The sequence below is a fragment of the Pyrgilauda ruficollis genome, unplaced genomic scaffold (genome assembly GCF_017590135.1).
Source record: "Pyrgilauda ruficollis isolate IOZ18807 unplaced genomic scaffold, ASM1759013v1 scaffold48, whole genome shotgun sequence".
NCBI lineage: Eukaryota > Metazoa > Chordata > Aves > Passeriformes > Passeridae > Pyrgilauda > Pyrgilauda ruficollis.
This window is the reverse complement of record NW_024526377.1, coordinates 5,773,696-5,794,599: the sequence shown is the minus strand read 5'-3', so window position 1 is coordinate 5,794,599 and position 20,904 is coordinate 5,773,696.

Here is a 20,904-nt window from a genome sequence, read left to right as displayed (position 1 = left end):
TGGCTGACCCACTAAAAATCCTGTTAAGAGTGTGAAAGCAAATGTGTGTGAGTGAATGATGCTAAAGCCTCCTTCAGAGGGCAGGGAGCTGGCCCTGCAGAGAGGGATGTTTCACAAAATGCCTTGCACCAGGATGCCTCCACCCTCAGGAGAAAGAAGCTCAGCTGTGTCCACCTCACCTGCTCCCAGAGGCAGCTTCTCTCTTCCCCAAAGAACCCCAAAAATGTGCCAAAACATGTGTGTCTAGAAGACATCAAATCATAATATTCTAATTTTATCAGGCCACATTTGGCACCAAGGATCAAAATTGGGCCTATATAAAAATCTTTAGCAAAGTCAAAAACATAGTGAGAGCAGTCATTTGTTTGCCCCTAAAAGGTATGTTTGCAGCCCAACTGTAATATTCCTGGAGAACCCAAATAAGGAAACAATTATAAAGAAAGCTCAAAATATCACACTCCACTCTTCAGGCCTTGTGTAATGTAAACTAAATAAAAGTTCCTAATGGAAAAAAAGGGTAAATGAGTTATTTTTAAAATTTATTTTAATGGTGGCTGTTATTAATAATGTATTTAGAGAGTTATTTTCAGCTATGTCCCTAGATCCAGTGAAATAATTACATGCTCCAGGAAAGGAGTAAAAGGATGAGGGACTACATATATCTTAGTGACCACTTCTATAAATAAGCTGCTAAAAATTAGTAACCACTGTCATAGCTGGCTCAAGAGAGACTTGTTAACTAATTATAGATCAAGCTGTGCATTAAAATTAAAGCAATTTGCAAGATATTACAGTAAATGTAATGTTCCCAAGAGATGTTAGATTGAACAATCTTGGAACCTCAAGTGGCTGTGTAACCTCTGCAGCTTGAGCAGTCCAAAAAACAAGTTTTCAAACATTATTTGGATGTCATGGAGGGGCTAGATAGAAATGCTACCTAGGATGGGTCATTCCTTGGATTTCTTGGCCTGAAGACCCTATAGAAGATGTACTGGCAACAACACAAATTGCCTGGGTAGGCTACTTAGATATTGGCAGGTTTTTGTCATTGCTGCCTGGTTCTGTGTTTTACAGTTGTGCATGATGGGATCTCAGTCCATGATCAGCAGCCTTGCCACGATATAAAACACACAGAATAAGAGCACAGGCTTTCTGTATTTCAGGAATGTGAAGTTTGTTTCCTGATTTAATGCTGCCACAGTCAAGCAGATTTGGTGCATTACATAGGCCTAATAAGAAGATTTCATGAGTATTTTAAAGTTGTGGGTAATATGAGAAAAGGAGAAAGTATATTGGGAAATAAAGCATACTTCCATGTAAATCACAGATAGAATTTCCAGGAATTTATCCTGGGACAGAATCTGAGGACTGAGTGGCTGACAAAGGTTGCAGCCCAGTGAGTGCACACAGGGAATCTTTATCACTTTGAGCTGCAGCTTGATCACCAAAAAAAAAAAAAAAAAAATAAAAAAAAAATAGAAAAAAAGAAAATTAAAAAAAAAGAAAAGTAAAAGAAAAATGCAATACACAGTGCAACCTTGAACATCAAAAGGACCAAGCAGGCTGCCAGTGAGGAGTGGGATACTTCCATCTGCTTGATTCCTTTGCTCTGACTAAAATATTATTAATATTTTAGTATATTGAGTGCTGCTTATTTTTCTGGAGCAACACCTTTAAAAATCAGGCTGTGCAATATAGAGGTGAACCTGGATGATGGATGGCTGGCTGAGATCAACTGCAGCAGACAGCACTGTAAAAAAAAAAAAAAAAGACAAAAATTTGGTTTGAAGTTAAGCCGTCCTTTTTTTTTTTTTTTTCTTAATTTGGATTAAATTTTCCATTTGCAAATATAGAACAGAGCATCTGGTTGCAAAGAAGATGGTAGCTGGACTGCAGCATTCAATTACAACTAATCTGCATCACTAGGTACTGCTAATGTGCCTGGAAACTATTTTGATCCAAGGCTAATTGGTTTATTGTACGCATTTACAGGTACAAAAGAAAACAAAAATTGTGACTGAGCTAAAATTCAGCTCATTATTTGCTATTGTGGCATTAATTATTGACCAGATTCTTCAGTTACTGTACAATTTAAATCTGCCATGAGCAGTAGTCATTCTTCTGAACAATGTGTTGGAAGCTGGTCTGTGAGAGATGAAAATTTAAAATGTAGAGTAATAGCACAGCCCAGTGGCTTGTAAAAGCATAAACCACCACTTAGGGAGCCACTGATCTGGGCAATTGAAAGTATTTTATTCAAAAGTCTGGGAAAAGTGAAAATGGGAAATTATTCTGGGGTCAGGCAGAAGTGAATTCTTTCTTCTAATTCATTTTCTTTATCCAAAATCATTCTGAAAAACTGCTTTCAGCTTTGCTGGCTACAAAGCACATTGTCACACTCATGTTATTTTATATAGAATTCTTTACGACTGTTATTCAAAACTATATTTGGAATACTAATTCATTTAGAATAATTAATGCTCTTTCATTTAGAATAATTCATGCTCTAAATTATGTTATTGTTATTCTATTGTTATAAAGAATTACTCTTTGTCTCATTATTCCCTTACATACTTCCTTTTATTTTCATGTACAATTTGCATATATCCAAAGAGTCCTCTGAACTCTATTGACACTGGCTTTTGTGGACCCATTTATTCTAGAAAACAGTTGATGTCTGACAAAAAATGCACCATCACCACTACCACCCCCAAATTATTCCTGGACTAGAGGAGAGGGGTGGGATGTTGTGGCTGCATGGGCGCCAGCCAGGGATTGGGCTGGGGTTAGGGTTGTGCCAGGGCTGGGGAGCAGTGGAATTTTCATCTGGGCAAGGCAGGAGGGGTGGGCTGGGAGGATTTTGTGTGCCTGTTTCCCATCCCATCGGGAAGAGGGGATGTGTTTAAGGATGCCCTGGGACACAGACCATGGAAGGGCTGTCTAGGTCCTCATAATCATTGCCTGGCTGGGCTGGGCTGGGCTGTGAGAGAAGGGTCCAAACAGGGCTGTTGGACACCTGAGAATGGAGCTCATGCTTGTTAACACATGGATGAGGCAAATACCTGTCCAAGTCACCAGGAAATAAAAGGGAAAGTGCTGTGCTGTAGCATGCCTCCTCTAATTAAACAGAAATACCTTAATCTAAGAAGCATTGCTCTTTCTCCTGGGATAAGTAATGACCTCATCCATCCACAGGTAACAGAGTTTGTCACAAAACCTGCACAGAGTCCAGATTTGGACTTTGGATACACCAGGTGGGATGGGTGCCCCTATGGTCAGGGAAAATTTTTGAAAGGAAAGAAGATCACATAGTGCTCAAAGAAGACAAAAAAAAAAAAAAAACTGACACAGAAGTGACAAATTAAAAACAAAGAACAAAGGTTTTGAGGGCTGCCGTTTGAAGCAGTCGGGTCAGAGCCTGTGTTAGTAGTGTAGCAAGCATGGGTCCCCAGAAACACAGATTTCTGTCTATTGACTAGAGAAAAGAATCCACCCCTCCTAGATAATTCTCTAAATTAATTCTACCAGAAGATGCTGCAGATAAGAGGTGACCTTGCACACTGAGTCAGTTTGTTAAACAAGGTATAGCTGATATGGCCAAGTCCTGCACACCACAAGTCCCTGAATATGAATTTTAGCACTGTGTGTGGTTTAAATATATCAAATCAAGTTTTCAGCATTGCTAGTCCCATAGGTAGCAATGAATTGGATTAAATAATAATTACTAATACAGCTATAAATTAAAAAAAAAAAAAGAAGACTCAAACTCTGAGCTGTATTTAGTACTTTTAAATTTTTGTACAGCCCCAGAGGCAAATAAATGTAATATGGTGGCATTTTGACCAGAAAAAAAAGCAGTGCACTTCACTAACAAAGTCCCTGAGGATTTAAGGATTCATGGAGACAGACATAGGCAAAGGCAAAGCTCAGCACCACTCTGGGCTCTGGATGCTGACAATTGCAAGCAGTGCTGGTTTCACAAGATGCAGCCTGAACTCCCCACGGCACAGTAACTCTGGAAGCGTCACCTCCAGGTTGCAGTGTGGTGCCAGCACAGAGTCTCAGCTGGCCATTACACGTGGCAGTGACCCAGAAGCTGGAGAAATGAACAGTGTGGTTCCCAGCAGCTCTGCTCAGTTACAACCAGGTGCCAAACATGACTAAATCTGGTGGGTAGGCTTTGTTATTTGAATTTACCTAATTTCAGGAGGCTGCAGTGACACTACCATGGTGCCAAAAACTTCCCCAGTACCAGTACGGCAGAGCATCCTTCCAAAAGGACACATTCCTCTTTTACCTATTTATCTCAGACCTAATCCAGTAAATGTTGCCAGAAGATCTCTTGCCTTCATGTTCTCTGGGAGACAGAGAAGGGACCTCAAAAACAGGAGGAAGTCCATCCCTGTGGCTCCCAGATCCATCTAGATGCTCTCTGCAAGCCTTGTCCTGTCCTAGGCATTTGCCTGTTGACCAGACCAGCTGTAACCAAAAGCAAACTGAGTAGGACAATATTATGGTTCCCTGATCATCAGTAGCTCTCATTTCCTTCCTTCCTTCCTTCCTTCCTTCCTTCCTTCCTTCCTTCCTTCCTTCCTTCCTTCCTTCCTTCCTTCCTTCCTTCCTATCCTACAGGGCACAGTGTGCTTCCCTGCCATTCAATTTTCCTTCTTTCCAACATGTCAGGCACCAAGCCTGTCTGTCTATCCCTGTTTTCCTGCTCAGGTGTGTCTGACTGAAGTTCAAGCTTGTGTAGTTTGTCCTCCACCAGGAACTCCCTCAAGAATCATGTCCACACCTCAAGCACCCAGACACAGATCACAGCCAAATGACAGGAAAATAAACATTTCCTTCCCCTTTCCTGGAGTTATGGAAGTCCTTTCATCAACACCCCAAATTACCCTGATTTTTTTTTTTTTGTTTTTGTTTATTGGCTGTGGGATATTGGCACACAATTCTGCCGTATTTAAACACTGGTTCCACTGGCATTATCTTCACAATCCCTGTTGATTTGAATGTTTCCCAGAGGGTCTTGTACATTACACTATGTGAAGATCATCATTAAGGTTGGAAAAGACCTCTGAGATCATGGAGTCCATCCCTTAACACAGCACTGCTGTGCTCATCCCTAAAACCCCAAGTGCCACATCCACATGGCTTTCAGAACTTCCAGGGATGCAAACTCCACCACTTCCTTCTGTTGCCTGCTTCAGTGCCTGAACCACCCTTTCAGTGAAGAAATTTTTCCCAGTATTTAACCTAAACCACCTGTTATGATTTGATTATGAGAGATGCCTCTGCTTGAGTTAAGGTGCAAATGAGGCCATATGCTGAGTCAATAGTACGGATTTTATTTAACAGTAAATTTAAAGCAAAGAGATGGAAATAATAGGAAGGGGTGGACAAGAGAAAGAGAGTGAGAGAGAGAGAGGTTAAGCAAAAATATCACCACCATGTGGATTCCTACATTGTCCCACTGGTGCTTCTTCATCCTGGTCCTCGCTGGTGGAGGTCCCAGAGTCCTTCTTCTGGAGTACCACTTTTGTACAGTCCAAGCTCTGGGTATTCAGGGAGTGTAGATGCCATTCCCATAACTTGAGATGGCATGTGCATAAGCACTTGCTTCCTTTCCCACAGTTTGCCATGGTGGGAATTTTTTTCTGGATGCTAACCAAACCTCTACCTCCATTAGGACTGGAATGAACTCCTTCCTTCTGTGCCATCTGTGCTTATCTCAGATTCCATTGTGGTGACTTATCTTATGGGGACAGTATTTTGAGACATGTAACTGCATTCTTTAAGTCCTCACACCACCCTGGACACTTCCTCTAGTCCTGTCACTTGTCACCGAGGAGAAGAGACCTCCACAGCTCCACAGCCTCCCTCCCTGTACGAGACAGAGACAAAGAAAAAAACACATTTAGAGCCTCACTGAGTTGGGGCAGCTCTGTGGTCTCACCAGTCTGGAGGTCCAATTAAACAAATTAAACAAGGTGGTTCCATGGAATACCTATGGATTAGTGTGGAGAGCACTTTGGCCTCACTAATTCCAGCACCCAAGCCAAGAGCCGTGGTCTTCAGTGCCATGTAAGCAGAGCAGCACATTCAGAGGCTGCTGAGATACCTCTGCTGCACCTTTACAGTGTGGCTTTGCAAGAAATATGTGCTTTATGTGCTTTATGTGATGAGGCTTGTTCCCTGCTCTGCAGATATGCTCTTTTCCGTGGAGAGTGTTTCAGCTCCCTCTTAAAAGTGAGCGTGCATTAAAGTGCTTCTCACCTCGGAGATAATTGAGTACATGTACAGCATCTATCACAATAAAAGCCAAACCTCAGACAGATACTAGGGCACTATCAAAGACAAAAAAACAAGAAATAAGAATTCTTAAGGCTTTCAGGCCTATGCTTTCTGCCACCACTCAATCCATTAAAAAAAAATCAAATGTTTGTACAGCACCTAATTCTACACAGTATACAGGCACCACTGCAATACAAATACAACTTACAGCTATTACTACTAAAAATAATTAATAAACCTTTCATTTGTTGATTCTTCTCTCTTTTTTAAAACTGCCTCTCTTTTCTGCTTTTTGGAACCTTTCATATTTTTCTACTTGAAAAATTATCAAGTCATTAAAAAGAAAATTGAATTTTTTTATAACAGATACCAAGTAATAGCAAATGTTCACATCCAGGTTATAAAAATGAGGTTTATAATGGCAATACTTATAGATCATTCCTGTTACCACATCAGCAGGGCATCACTACAACATAGTGCTCCACAAAAATGACATATGGAGCAGCACTGAAAATAACAAGACATTTCTTGGTATGTCTGATTTTTTTTACTGTTAATTCAATGAGCCACCAGCCCTGGTTTCCTTAGTTTGTGTTTTTCATCTGGTTAGATTGTTTGGGGATTTTTCAGAGATGCAGAGGTTATGAGAAAATGGGGGTTCTTTTATATACACCATTTTAGTTTTGATATTTCCCCTGAATTGTGAGAGAGAAAATACTATTTAAATACCACTTTTATAATACTGATAAAAAAGAGAAGAGAAACTATACCTTTTCTTTCATGAGGTCAGATAATCTTGAGGGAATACATGGGCTTTTTACAACCTTTTAGAGTTTCTTTTTACTTCTTCACAGAACAGCAGCAAATTCTTGAAAGGACAGACCACCTGCAGCTTTGGCTTCATGGAAAAAGGGATGGAGGTTTTTAGCACCTCACTGGAGTCAGGCCAGGTTCTGTACTTACAGTGGCATTTATTTAAAACAGATTAATGGGTTTGTGCTGACAGAACTAATGCTCAGGAAGAAAACCACCTGTCAGCAAGCTGGGCACCTCATCCAAACCCGTGTGCCAGGTGGTCAAACTCATCAGCACCAGCTTCTGAATGCTCCAGGACTTTGCTTCTATGAGCATTCCTGGCATGAGCATCTCCAGCTCCTCCGAGCTTCAGCACCCATTTGTGTACTGCCTGATCCTCTGCAGGCATTCCCAGAAAGTTTATGAGCTTTTTGACTAAGACACAGATACATTGACTTGTAAAAATAATTTTAAAAAATCATTACAGTTGAAAATTTCCCAATTTGGAATTTGCACAAAGGTCCCCCCTTTGTTTCTGAATTGCACAAAGCTTAAAATATCACATAAAAATTTTGGATAATTGCCTCAAGGAGTGCAAATTCCTCCCTCTCTGCTCCTGTTGAGCTTCAGTCATTAATAAGATAAAGTGTACGAAGCAGCTTGGCTGCAAGAGAAGAGCACAATGCAATACAATACAGCTCGTCCCCATCCACATGGGGAGGAAAGCACAGGTGAAATAATAGTCAAAAAGTTTTTAGATGAGACAAGCCTCGGGTGCATTGCCATGGGTAAGAGTTTTGTCCTGGCTGAGCTGATGTTGACTTGCTTTTCAGTCCCTGGCACGATGAGAATATACCTCTGAAATGTGCCAGTGTGGTGCACCTGTGGCTGCCCGTGTCTGTCTCAGCACTCCTGGAGCAGCCCTGGCACACACACCCCACTCACACACACACCCCATGCTGTGGCAGAACAAACTGGGACTGGGACAGCCCATGCACAGCTTAAGGCCAGCTGCAAGATGCCACAAATGACAAGAAAAGGTCACATTCCCTTCTCTTCAGGGCTAAACAAAGCTCATGTTGGGAAGGTGGTGTGCCTGCTGAACACAGCCCCAGGTCTACTCTCCTGTGGGCAAGGAGGAAACAAACATAGGAAGGTGCAAATTGAGGCAGGTCAGAAAATAGCAATGTTTGTTTTGACAACACTTGACTTCCTGAGTTGGTAGGATTTTCCTTGGCTTTAAAACCATTGTTTCAACACTTACCATGCCCAAAGTGTGCCAGCAAATTAATGCAGTTTCAGGGGTGGGGGAGAACAGCTAATCAAAGTAAGAGGGTGGAGAAGCTGAGAGATCTTAAGAAAGAATGTTCCGAGGGAAGAAACTGCTGCCCTTCTGTATATTGTTGTGATTGCTCTCTTGTTGTTCTCATGGGACATTTTACATGGGCAGATAGTGATAGGACGAGGTGGGGGATGGTTTTAAACTAAAAGTGGAGAGATTTAGATTAGATGTCAGAAAGAAATTGTTTCCTGTGGGGGTGGTGAGGCACTGGAACAGGTTGCTCTGAGAAACTTTGGATGCCCCATGCCTGCAAGCATTCAAGGCCAGGCTGGGTGAAGCTTTTAGCAATCTGTGGGGGGTGTCCCTGACCACGGTGGGGGGCTTGGAACTAGGTGATTTTTAAGGTCCCTCCCAACCCAAGCTTTTCTGTGCTTCTACAATTCTCATATGTCCTTCACATTCACTGATGAAAGATGTTCAAAAATATAACACAGAAATAGTCAAATCCTGAAAATATAATGTATCTACCAGAGAAGGTCTAGAATTAATGAGAGAGAGTCTGTGCATTTTCTTCTTACTGACTTTTCCTTAGGATGGGGAAATGGTGTGAGCTGCATCTGTCCTTCAGTCCTTCTGCTTCTCCAGCACTGTCTTGACAAGTTGTTTTGTGACTGTGAGCCTTCCTCAGAGAAACTGCTGCTGACCTGGCTGCTCCTGCCTGGGAGTGTAGGACTACAGAGAGAACAGTGCTTTTCTGTTCTCTCACCCTGTCTGATCCCCTTGGCCAGAGGATGTGGATCTGGCCAGCTTCCAGAGAGTGAATGTGGTGATAAGGAAAAGCAGAAAGACTTTGGAAGACAAAGATACACTGTTACACTGGGCACCAGCAAGGAAGGTAATGTCATTACTGTGACGCTGGCATGCAATACTCAAGGGCAACCTCAACCATGAAGTCACAATTTTTCCCAATACTTGGAAATGACTGAATATTCACTCAAAAAATTAAAAAAAAATAGAAGAAGGGGAAAAAATAATAATAAGAAGAAAGAAAGCAGCAATTCTTACTTCAAAACATTATCAATGTGAAACAGAGAACTGAGAACAGAAAAAGCAGGGCCACCTCCTGTTTGTTGCCACTGGAAATGTCTCCTGCCCTGCTCTGGAGGTGAAAGAAAGCAGGGGAATGGGGAGGCTCCTTTCTCAGGAAGCACAGTGCAGGATGGAAACTCAAATCACACCATCTCACAGGTGACTGAAAGGTACTGACACCCTCCAAAGGTGCCTGCTGACCCCATGCTGGGCTGTCACAGCCTTCCCAGTAGCTCATCCCCACCTCCTCATTGCTAACCATTTCCTAATGTCCAAGCAAGGCTGCTCTTAGCGTGCAACAAATGCCTCTTCAGACCTGGTTTTGGGAACAAACAGTGATTATCCCCTTTGCAGCACTGCTTCCTGTTGAAGGCTGTTTCCACATCCACATTTTTATGCTGTTTTTATTAAACCAACAACCCTGCTTTGGTCACCCTTTCTCCATAGGGTCACATTGTACCAATCTCTGAGCCCTGCTCTGGCTCTGCTGAGCTCTACCCTGTGCACAGAGATGTCTGTGCACACACACACACCCTGCTTCCTAAAATATGTGTGCCCAAAATGAGACACACACTCCAGGAAAGGTCTTGCCCCTGCTAAACAGAGTGGAATAATGGCCTTTATCTCTTACATGTGACACACACGAGAATGGCTCAACAGCATCTTATCTGCTGGCTTATTTCAGCCCCTGGTCTAATGCAGACCTGTATTTTTTTTTTTTTTTAATATACTGGGGCATAGACTAATATTGACCATTTTGGATTTTTATTGATTTGGTTTTTCTTTCAAAGGCAAAGCATTTTGCACTTGCTTTTATTGAATTTTGCTTTATCAGTTCCAAGCTATTTCTCAAAGTTATTATGAGTATTTGAATTCTAACACTCTTCCAAACACTTGCATCTTTTCCCAGAACATTATCTTACAGAAATCATATCTGAATAAGCTCTGTATCACCAGGAAACTTGGCAATAAGAACATCCAACCAGTCTGGTGCTGGGGCAAACCTGTCAGCCCCAAATGACCTTGTTGGTGTAAAGTGAATAATTTATAATTTCTCTTCAAGCACAACTTTTTCAAGCAGTTGCACTCTCCCCCTTAGAGTGATTTCTTCTGGTGAAGGACATTCCTCCTTGCCAGACATTTTAGCTCGGCCTTCCTTCATCCAGTTCCTCATGTCTCATCACAGACAGTGGCCTTGGGGATCTGACTTGTGCTGATGTGGGGTATCACCTGGCTTAAGCAGAGCCCATCCAGACCAGTTCTCTTTGCCTGTCAGAGAGGACACTTCCACAGGGCTGTGGCAAGATATTTTATAAAGCCAAAACTGCTTTGCCTTTCCCCACTGGGCTAAAGAACTACACTGGATTCATGGGATAGCTTTATTCTTAACAACTCCATGTTGGCAGCTTCTCACAGGGACGGAGCAAATAATTAATTTCTTTATAAGTATCATTGCAAGTATTAGAACTCCAGTATTTGATTTACAGTTGTGGATCCTCCCCTCCCTTGTTTTTTAAATACATAATTTATTTTAATATAAGTTACCAGACCTGTCATGCATGTTACACCCACACAAACAGATGGAAAAATGCAGGGAAAGTTTTTGGACACTGGGACTGAATTCTCCCTATCTTACACTCTGAGATGTTGTTATTTTAGCCAGTTAGTGTCTTCCCAAAGAATTCCTGCACACCATGCAAGAGCTGGTACAGTCTGCATGAGCCCATCCTGTTTTGAATGGTAGAAATTTAAAAATACAGCTATAGCCAGCTATGCCAGTCAGCCCAAAGCAAGATAATGGCCCCACTGTTGCTTATTTTGTGGATTTTTCCAATTTTGTTTATTTTTGGAATTTTGTCTCACTGATTACTGTAGGGGAAAAAAAATCAGAATATTTTCAGATATCTGAAATAATTAGCCAAGCAGGTAAATTAAGGAATATGATCCACTTTTTACCAAAGAAAGGGACTTTGGCAAAATGGCTGATGCCAAAAACTTTTCTCTGTTTAAAATATCCCCATCAGTAGGTGTCTGACACCGTAAAAGAGTGTGTCACACATCACCCTTCAGGACTGCATCTCAGTTGCTGGGGCTGAATCACTCCCTCTGCTCTCCACCCAGTTTGTCCTTAGCATTTGGGGTTTTTCAGAAGAAATTTTGGATGGGGTAGAGCTTGCCATAGCCACTAATTCCTAGCCAGTCTCTGGAGCTACATTAAGCAAGGTTTCCAATAATATTTCCAATTAATTTTTAGGTAATAGCAGTGCATGGTGTTCTGCAAGGAACGCTGAAGGCTGGTGGAGGTCCATTCATCAAAACCTGATGGGAGCCGTGGCCTCTGTGGTGTACACAGATGTTGTTCTGGTCTAGAGAAACACTGGAGAGAATAGTTAACACAGTAAGACAAAAGATACATCACAGTAAAATATTTCTAGGCATATAATTAAAAAGAGAAGAGGGTAAAAGGATAACTATTCAGCAGAGAGAATGGAGTAATAACTAAAGATAATCTAATTACAGACTGAAGCAAGAAAGAACTTTTTTCCCCACAGTTTTCAGTGAGATGAATTACCCTCTGTTGTGGAGGGGACTCAGAAGTGAGCAGAGACTATAATGATCTCCAGCAAAGTCCTTCTGGTAGGACAGCAAAGGTGTGACAAGGGGGAGATGTGATGACAGGTTTGACATGCTGTGATGGCACCAGAGCAGAGCCAAAGCTATAGTTCTGACCCACTTGTGAACGGTCCTCAGGGTCAGCATACCAAACCACTAAAAGAGAGTTGATGATGAAGGGTTTGCTTTTATTAGAAGACAAATTAGAACAATCAATTTCTAAAATACAGAAAATTGGATGTTCTGGGTGAGAGACTTCAGCATTAAAGTTTTTGTAGGGAAGTTTACCTCCATATGCCCTCCACTTATGAGAGTCCATGAAAACTTCTCAAGATCCTGCTCCAGCAACCTCAGCAATGAGCCAGGGAGCAACTCCAGTGGGAGCTGGCCTGGTCAACCTGGTGCTTTGGCAGGGTTTGGCCACATCCAGGGGCAGGCCATGGGGCTGCAGGGTAGAGAGGCCAGGGCTCCCCATGTGGGACACACCTGATCCCAGTTGGCTCCAATGGCTTCACCACAGGGACATCTGAGCCCCTCAGGCAAGCAGGGGTGTCCAGATGATGCTCCTACTCATCAGATTCTGTGGAAGGATGTCCTGCAAGGAGAAGGGAGCTGGACTCCAAGATCCTTATGTGGCCTTTTCAGCTTGAAATATTCTATGATTCTGTGACCATAACCCCCATTTCCACCCAGGGCAACCCTTTGGGCCTGTTTTCTCTGGCAGAGCAAAGTCTGGGACCATTTGAGAGCTGTCTTCAGCTACAGCAAGATGAGAGCTGTAAAGAGAGTGTAGACAAATGCTCTCAGCCCTGGCAGACAGGATAAAAAGAAGAGCAATGGCCACAAAAGGCTCCATGGAAACTTCAGGCCTTCAGGCTGGACAAAATGACAATTTTTTTCATTTGGAAGGTGATGAAGTCCAGGCATGGGTTTCCACAGAGAGGTTGTGGATTTGCTGTTCCTGGGGATTTCTAAAGGTCAAAACCATGGCTTATTCCAGCAGGTGCTAGTACAATACCTACTTTGAGTGAGTAGTTGGAAAAGAGACCTTCAGAGGTCTCTTCTGACCAGCACTTCAATGACTGTGATTATAACAGCTGTAAAACAAAAATGTGGTGGACTAGTTTTGAAAAGTAAGAAAAGTAATATAACTCAGGAAGAATATTTGCAGCCACTGCAAAAGAACTCCCATGCTTAGAATAAGGAGTCTGAAGGTTAAATCCTCCTGAGCAAAAACAATAAAGTTAAAGGTGATATAAAGAAAGTTGGTGAGATCATAAAGATAGATGACCCTGGGGGGTAACATGTCCTTTATTTTCAACATTTATTTTACTTTGTTCAGATTTTTAGGGAAAAAAAAAAAAGTGTTGTGTTGTCTTTTCAAGGGAAGCATAGCAGGCAATGCTCCTTGCAGGAAAAGTATAGCTGGGCAATGATTGCTGTGTTCCTGCAATTGCTGCAGAGCTGGTGGGACTGGGATCCCTCACAGAGCTGCACATTCTGCTGTGTGGCAGAACCTCTCCCCCACACATTGCCAGCATTTGGGCTTGGACATAGGTGGAGGACCCAAAACCATCCGCCATCTGACATACAGGTACGAGCCTACCTCATCTCAGACAAAGGGTTTCCACACTACTGGGAACGAGGAGAAGGGGAAATCACAGCCTTCCTGGAGACAAGTTAACTCCAGCCAGAGGATCTGCATGGTCCTGCCCTGTTGAGGGAAATGGCTGAGTCTGGAAGCCCACAGCCCCTCAAGTACTCCACTGGGAGGGGCAGAAATGGCCTGTAAGGGACCATGACTGAGACATGCTGTGGATCCTGTATGTGTGGAATGACTGGAGAGGCTGAAAGCAGGACTCTGAAACCTCTGGAGTGCAGCTGTGGTCACCAGCAAACACTCCTGTCCCTCCAGCCTCTCTGAAAAACTGTGCCCACATCTCAGTGAATGAGTTCAGAAAAGACAGGTTCAGTATGGACTAGGTGAAAGGAAGGGCTTTTTGAAGGACCATGGGAATGGAGGGCCTATTTTATAATGTCCTGTTTCATAAGAAGCCCTGTTTAGTCTGGCAGAAGAGTGGCTGCAAGGGAACATGACTGCTTTCTAAAAATACAACAAGGAGGGAAACACTGGGGAAAACTATTTAAGTGAAAAGCCAATTCTGGTGCAGAAACAGGTGGTATAAATTGTCTCAAAAAAAAAAAAAAATTAGTGCAGATTTGTAACCAATTGAACAGGGAGGTCTAATTGCTGCAGTGTGTTGAAAGTGGGGGCATCCAAACTAATTTTGTGACAAAATGTGACAGGTTTGAGCCTGCTCATGAGGCTGTTTGTAATAGCAGACAGTGGGACTCACTGCCTCAGGAGTTCTGCCTCTGGCTCTGCGGGGCTGGTGTGTCAGAGGGCAGAGATGCTGTGACCCCCATGCTGTTGTGCCATCAGGGCAGAGTTACACTGTTCTTTAAACTGCTTTGATAAACACAGCCTAAATGTTTTGCTTTGCTTTCACAGATTTCTTGTTAATCTCAACATTTTGTTCCGCTGGTGTCCTGGGGCGATGCCGTAATCCAGCCAAAGGACCAACGCCTTCTACTCTTTATCTTCTGATTTTTCCAGCATTGTCTGATACTGCCTCTCAAGTAGCATGCTAGTCCCCCTCCTCTTTTATCTCCATGTTCTCCAATCTGTTTTGTCCTCTTTATTTATTTTCTTCTGCCCTGTGCTACATCTGCTTGGTCTTCTCTATCATCCTGGATCTCTGATTTCAATTCCCAGCTCTTCTTCTGCCGTTGTCACTGCTTGTCTCCCACATCTTCCTGAAGAGGGGCTGATATTTGATACTTCTTCCAACTGATAATACATGGGAATCTACACCTCACAGATTCCATGTGGAGTGTGTGCCTAACAGAAGTATCATATGATGCAGAACAGAAATTAAACCAGAGCAGATGTACATTGACATGAAGTGTGACTTGAGGGACTACAACTGCTCATTTCTATGACTGGACCATCCGCCACTCCAGGAGATTGCAAGGCTTGTTTTGGGGAACAGAGAAGTACCACAGCTGGGTTAAGGAGGATTTTGCTTGGGAAGTTGCCTGCTTTTTTTTAGGTGTTAGCCTTCTAGCTGAAAAGAAAGTCCTGTTCTTTGCTACTTAGCTTCTGCTATGTGGGTCCTCCTCGGGTGTACAGAGACTCTTTAAATTAGATTTGAGTATGCACACAAAAGAGCAAAACACACTCTACTCAAGAAAACATGTTAACTCAATGTCCATTAGAAAAGCATGATGATCCCATACCCCATACCCCATACCCTTGGACACTTAAGGCCTGGTCAGCTGGATGCTCTCTAGGCTCTGCTGGCTGCGTCTCTGTTGGCTCTGCTGGGAATGCAGACACCCAGCTCAGAGGGAAATGCCTGCACACAGCCCAGTTACATTTAGCCAGCTGAAATGCACGTGCCAAGAGTCACTGGAGATGCCCCAGGGTATCTCAGATGCATTTATAGGACTGTCAGAAATTACACAGGACCTGCAGTGGACTTGTGACCCCCTGAAGCAGGAGCTGTAGTTGTCTAGGACATCTTAAATGGCACAGAAGTTTTATGTGCGGGCAAGTGAATCACATTGTGTGTGTCTCAATTTGGAGCTGGATTGTGGCTGAAAAGATAAAATAAAATTTTCATGTGCAGCTGAAGAAACCAAAAAAACTGGTTTTGCAAGCTCTAGAGGTTCGGTGCAGCACTTGCAACTTGATATTGATTATCCTCTAAAACCAACGCAGACCTAAATCAAAAGGGATCACTCAAATCTCCAAAGAGGAGCAAAAGCAAAGTCTGATGGAAAGGCAGGTGACTGTTAATTGAGTTATATCACAGGATACAGTGGCTGAAGACTTTGATACTGTAAATAAGAAAGCAGTGTTAGAAATGGCCTAAACTGAAATAAAACCAATCTTGAATGAAAGCAAAGTGTTTGCTGGCTTGGAGATTTGAAATTAACTTGGCTGTTGATTCAATGGATCAAAAATTGCATTGATCTAATGCCTGTGACTTTCCACTTACGTCCAAAAAAATGTAACTTAAGTACAGCTCGACTGGAAGATTGCTGTCTGAACAATGCTTTCTTTTTCTTTTAATGGAAAATTTCAGCTCAATTTTTCCAGCAGTCCAAAACATCCCCTGCTTCCCACATTGTGAGATGACAACAATGCTCAGCTGTCTTTGGCCTGAGTTGTGGCGCCAGGCCAGAAAGTATCTCAAGTTGTGAAAAGTCTTAAATCAACACATTTTACCACTAAAGAGTGAGGAAAAACAGTTTCTAAACCGTACGAAATATTCATGTCTAGCATCTTGTGAGATACCATCTGGTTAGATCAAATCAAAGCAGAGCTGATAGTGACAGAGAAATGCAGTGGGTAGAAAGTGGGGAGTGTGATTTGAAGATTCATTGTTTCATGCCCTATAAAAGAGCACTACAAAAGCAGAATCACTTCAGGAACAATTAACTTTTCCATAAAAAAAAAAAAATCTGAAATAAACCTGTTGATCTTTCAGGACTGTTATTAGGAAAATAATAATGTACTTCAGATAATATCATATTTCTCATAAAGGCATTGATAATCAAATTGCAATTTAATATTTGCCTAAATATTAAAGCGTCTAAGAAAAAAAGCCAAACTCCTAAATTACCAAACAAGCTCTTCTACAGCCAGCAAGAAGACTAAACAGAAAACAAATCCTGCTGCAGACATTGTGATCTTCCAGCATTTTATATTTATAATCCCAGAAGTAAATATGTCCTTTTATCCCTAAAAGCTCTTGTTCGTGGGGCGTAGCACTTTGAAGACCTGCTCTTTTCTCCTGGTAGAGCTGCTTTTCTGATATATTACCTTGAAACAAATACTTTGCTCTGTTTCTGCTTCCCCTCCCACTTCCAGTCTCCACCAAATGGCAGCAGGCTTGCTGTGCCTTATACAACGGGGCCTTCACGTGCTATTGCAATGTAAATAGTGGCAGTACAGGTGCAATTGTGAGTAGAATATGGCTTTGATTATTCAGTTACAAGGTCACCTTTGGGTGGAAGGATTGCTACATAAAACATTGCTGAGCCATCAGTCTGTGGCTAGCTCCTGGTTACATAATAATGTTATATCAAATGCACTTAAAGTGTTTAAAGCTTTCCCAAAATTGCCAAGTTTGTGGTCCAGTGGAACATCACTGGTAAAATGGTCCCACACAGGTGAGTATGAACACAGAGATGCTCACAGTGCTGGGGGGTTTCTCACTCTCTCCCTGTTGTTGGCAATTTACCCCTTCCTTTTCTCAAGGTTAATTAAGCTTCTTGCCACTTTGGAGAATAAGGAACTATTGTACCTAGCTCCTTGGAGGGGGAAGACAAAGACGGCAGAAATTAAATGGCTGCTTGGAGCATAGAGGTGGAATCAGGACCAGGATGCTCTCCTTTCCCTCTCTGCATACCTAGTGATAAAATCAAAATGCTACCCCTTTAACAGCAGTGTCACTCACACGGTATGGGCTCTGTACAGCCTTTGAGAAGCAGGGAAGAGAATATCAAATGTTCCAGCCCACTTAATTTGAAAGCTGCCTATAATAAACATTTGGGAACATGTAAAACAGACAGGTCAAATTACATAGTTACATAAATATCACTGGATTTCTGGCATTTAGGAATAAAAGCTTTTCATCTATTCAGTTTAAAAGTGCCTAAAACATCCAGGCACTATGTTAAAATCTAACATTAAGTGCTTTTCTTTTTGTACTTTCCAAAAGCTTAGCTAGAGACAATTTGGACACAGGATGACAAAACTTCTCCTTAATAACATAAATATCTATACACAAGTAATTTGACATGGTACGCCATTGCAAAATATTTTATATTCACTAAAGTGACAGTCCTTATCTAGTTCTTATCCACAGAAACCCTTGAAGAAACAATCCGTTGCCCTTTAAAAGCCCCTCTCAATCCCTCACTTTCCCATCCATCTTATTTATAGCTCTGTCTTTGTAAAGAGCTCCAGGATCTACAAATAAGAAGTGCTTAAAAACCTCCCTGAGAACCAGGATTTGAAATCAGCAGCACTTATGGATGCTATGCATATGAAGGGAAGGCCTGAGTGCAACAGCCTCAGCATTCAAAATCAACCCCACATCCATGTCCTCAGCATTCAAAATCAACCCCACATCCGTGTCCTCGTCAACAACTTTGCTTTAAACCAGTGCTCACTCGACATCTGTATCAATGCACCAAAATGCCTCTTAGCCCTTCTCCCACTTATTTTCGACAGGCGTTTCACTGTGTCTATGAGCAGGGATCCTCCCTCCCTGTTTTCCCTCATTGCACAATTGGCTTTCCATGGGCCTCTTTGGCAGCTCCAGCCCTTTCGGAAAGCAGAGTTCGTTCCTCCCCTCCTCTTTCAGCCTTACATTGAGGAGGAGCTCTGTGGCAGGGACTGGAAGCAGCAGAATGTCAATGCCAGAAGTGGTCTTTCTCATGGAAATCAGGTAAGGGAGCCTGGCATTTTCTGTACAAGAATGAGAGACGTTGGTGGGTTGGTTTTTTTGCCCCCTCCCTTTCTGGAAGATTATATTTGAACCAATGAGCTCTGGCTCTTTCATGCCTTGTGGGTGCCAGATCTTTCCTCAGGACTGATTTCTCCATCTCCTCCCTCACCTACATTGTTGTGCCATCTCCTTTCGTCACATCCAATTAGTCATTATGGGCTTATCTTGGCTTTTTTTAAAATTTCATGGATAAAAATGCCAAAGAAATGTATTTGTTTTGAATTTACTCATGCTGAGGACTGTATTTTTGTCCCCCACAAACACTGATTACACCACTTGACCCCAGGGGAGAAAAGAAAGGGCTTTCCTTGCTGAACTGGGGAGCAACAGGAGAAGTGCAGAAAGGAAACACTGAGGTCAAACTGATGTATCCCTGCTCACCCATTTATTTATGCCCTTCCTAAAAGTTTGCTTTCCAAAGTCTTCCTCCTGATTTGGGCGTCGGACACTGGCCACTGCACTTTTCAGCATTAAAGTTATGAAGGTGCAAGTGCTGGTGGATATGCAGTTTATCCTTGCTGACAGGCACATCCAGCCTGGATGGTTGTCTGATACCTTAGAATAAGGTCACTCCTGGCTGCTCCTGGCTGGCCAAACTCATCCCCTTCACAGCCCTGCAAGCTGGCCACAGTCAGGCTCATGGCTTGGAGACTGGAATTAAAGGAACCCATGAAAAGGCAAATTCCAGCAGAGGTGGTACCTACCAGAACTGCTGCAAAGCCAGCAGATGGACATACGGCCTCCTGGAACAGGCTGGAGTCACCCTCACTGCCCACCACACAAGAGTTGCCTTCCACCCAAACAATCCCGCTCTGAACAGCAACCAGTTGCAGTGGTTTCACAGAATCACAGAATATTCTGAGTTGGAAGGGACCCACAAGGATCACTAAGTCCAACTCTTAAGTGAATGCCCTGTACAGGTATTAAACCCACAACCACAGCATTACCAGTCAGTAATACAACACTAAACCTACTTGGGCTGATAAGAAATAAGCCATGTCACAAATTCAGTGATAGTTAAAAATGTCTCTCTAAAATTATTTCCTTATTGAAACCCTGCCTTTAAATGAGCAAGACCCAGATCATGCATGAATTCACACTGCAGATCCTGGTCATGCCCTGATAGGATTTAAACTGGTTTTTTAATACTCTGGAAGAAAGGCATTGTGCATTTCAAAGGCAGGAAAACTGTATCCATGCCCTTTTATCCACCTTCAGGAAAGGTTTGATGAACATATCTCAGCTTGTATTTTTGATGAATATAGGACTGTATTTCTGAATGAATATTCTGGTTAAAATAATTTGAAATTTGTCACAGCTCCAAAAAAGACAGCAAGTGGCACACATAAAGTATGCAGTGTGTTCTGCATGTCGGGCAGATGAAAGGCAGTGTAATTACTAATTGATAGCGTATTTAAATATCATGCCTGTGTACTTATCTTGACTTAAAGCCTGAAATATGTAACATGCTGATAATGCACACACCTTTCATAAAACAAAGTACAAACCCAGAGTCAAACACTGACCTTCCACACGTTGCAAGCTGCACGTGCTCACAGCTGACAAGTGTTTGAAGCAAAGCATTTACACATAAAACATTTATGCACACATTGCGCACTGAGGCATTGAAATATGCAGCCTTCCATATGTTATACATATTACATATATGATTCCTACGCCAAGTATTTTGGGAAAAGAAAAAGCAATTACCCATATGTTCTCTAAACAATGGGAACGTGCTGTAAGTTGTGGCACTGGAGAGGCAGCTTGATCCCCAGGGAATACTTAAATGCCATGGGATGTGGAAGAACACTAGATGGGAAGGAGCAGGCAAACTGTGATGGCACGAGAGGGGTTTGTGTAAATGTGTGCATAGAAAAGGCAGCATTTAAATTCACAGAACAGAACCAGATAGAATCAAAGAGAACATCCTGAGTTGGAAGGGAACACCAAGGACCACGGAGTCCAACTCCTGGCCCTGCACAGCACAATCCCCAAGAGTCCCAGCATGTGCCTGAGAGCTTTGTCCAAACTCTTCTTGAACTCTCTCAGGCTTGGTGCTGTGAGAACTTTCCTGGTGAGCCTGTTCTAGTGCCCAACCACCCCCTGGGTGAAGAACCTTTTCCTGATATCCAAACTAAACCTGCACTGACACGGCTTCAGGCCATTCCCTCGGGTCCTGTTGCTGGTCACCTGAGAGGGGAGACTGGTGCTGCTCCTTGTGAGGAAGCTGCACAATGAGGTCTC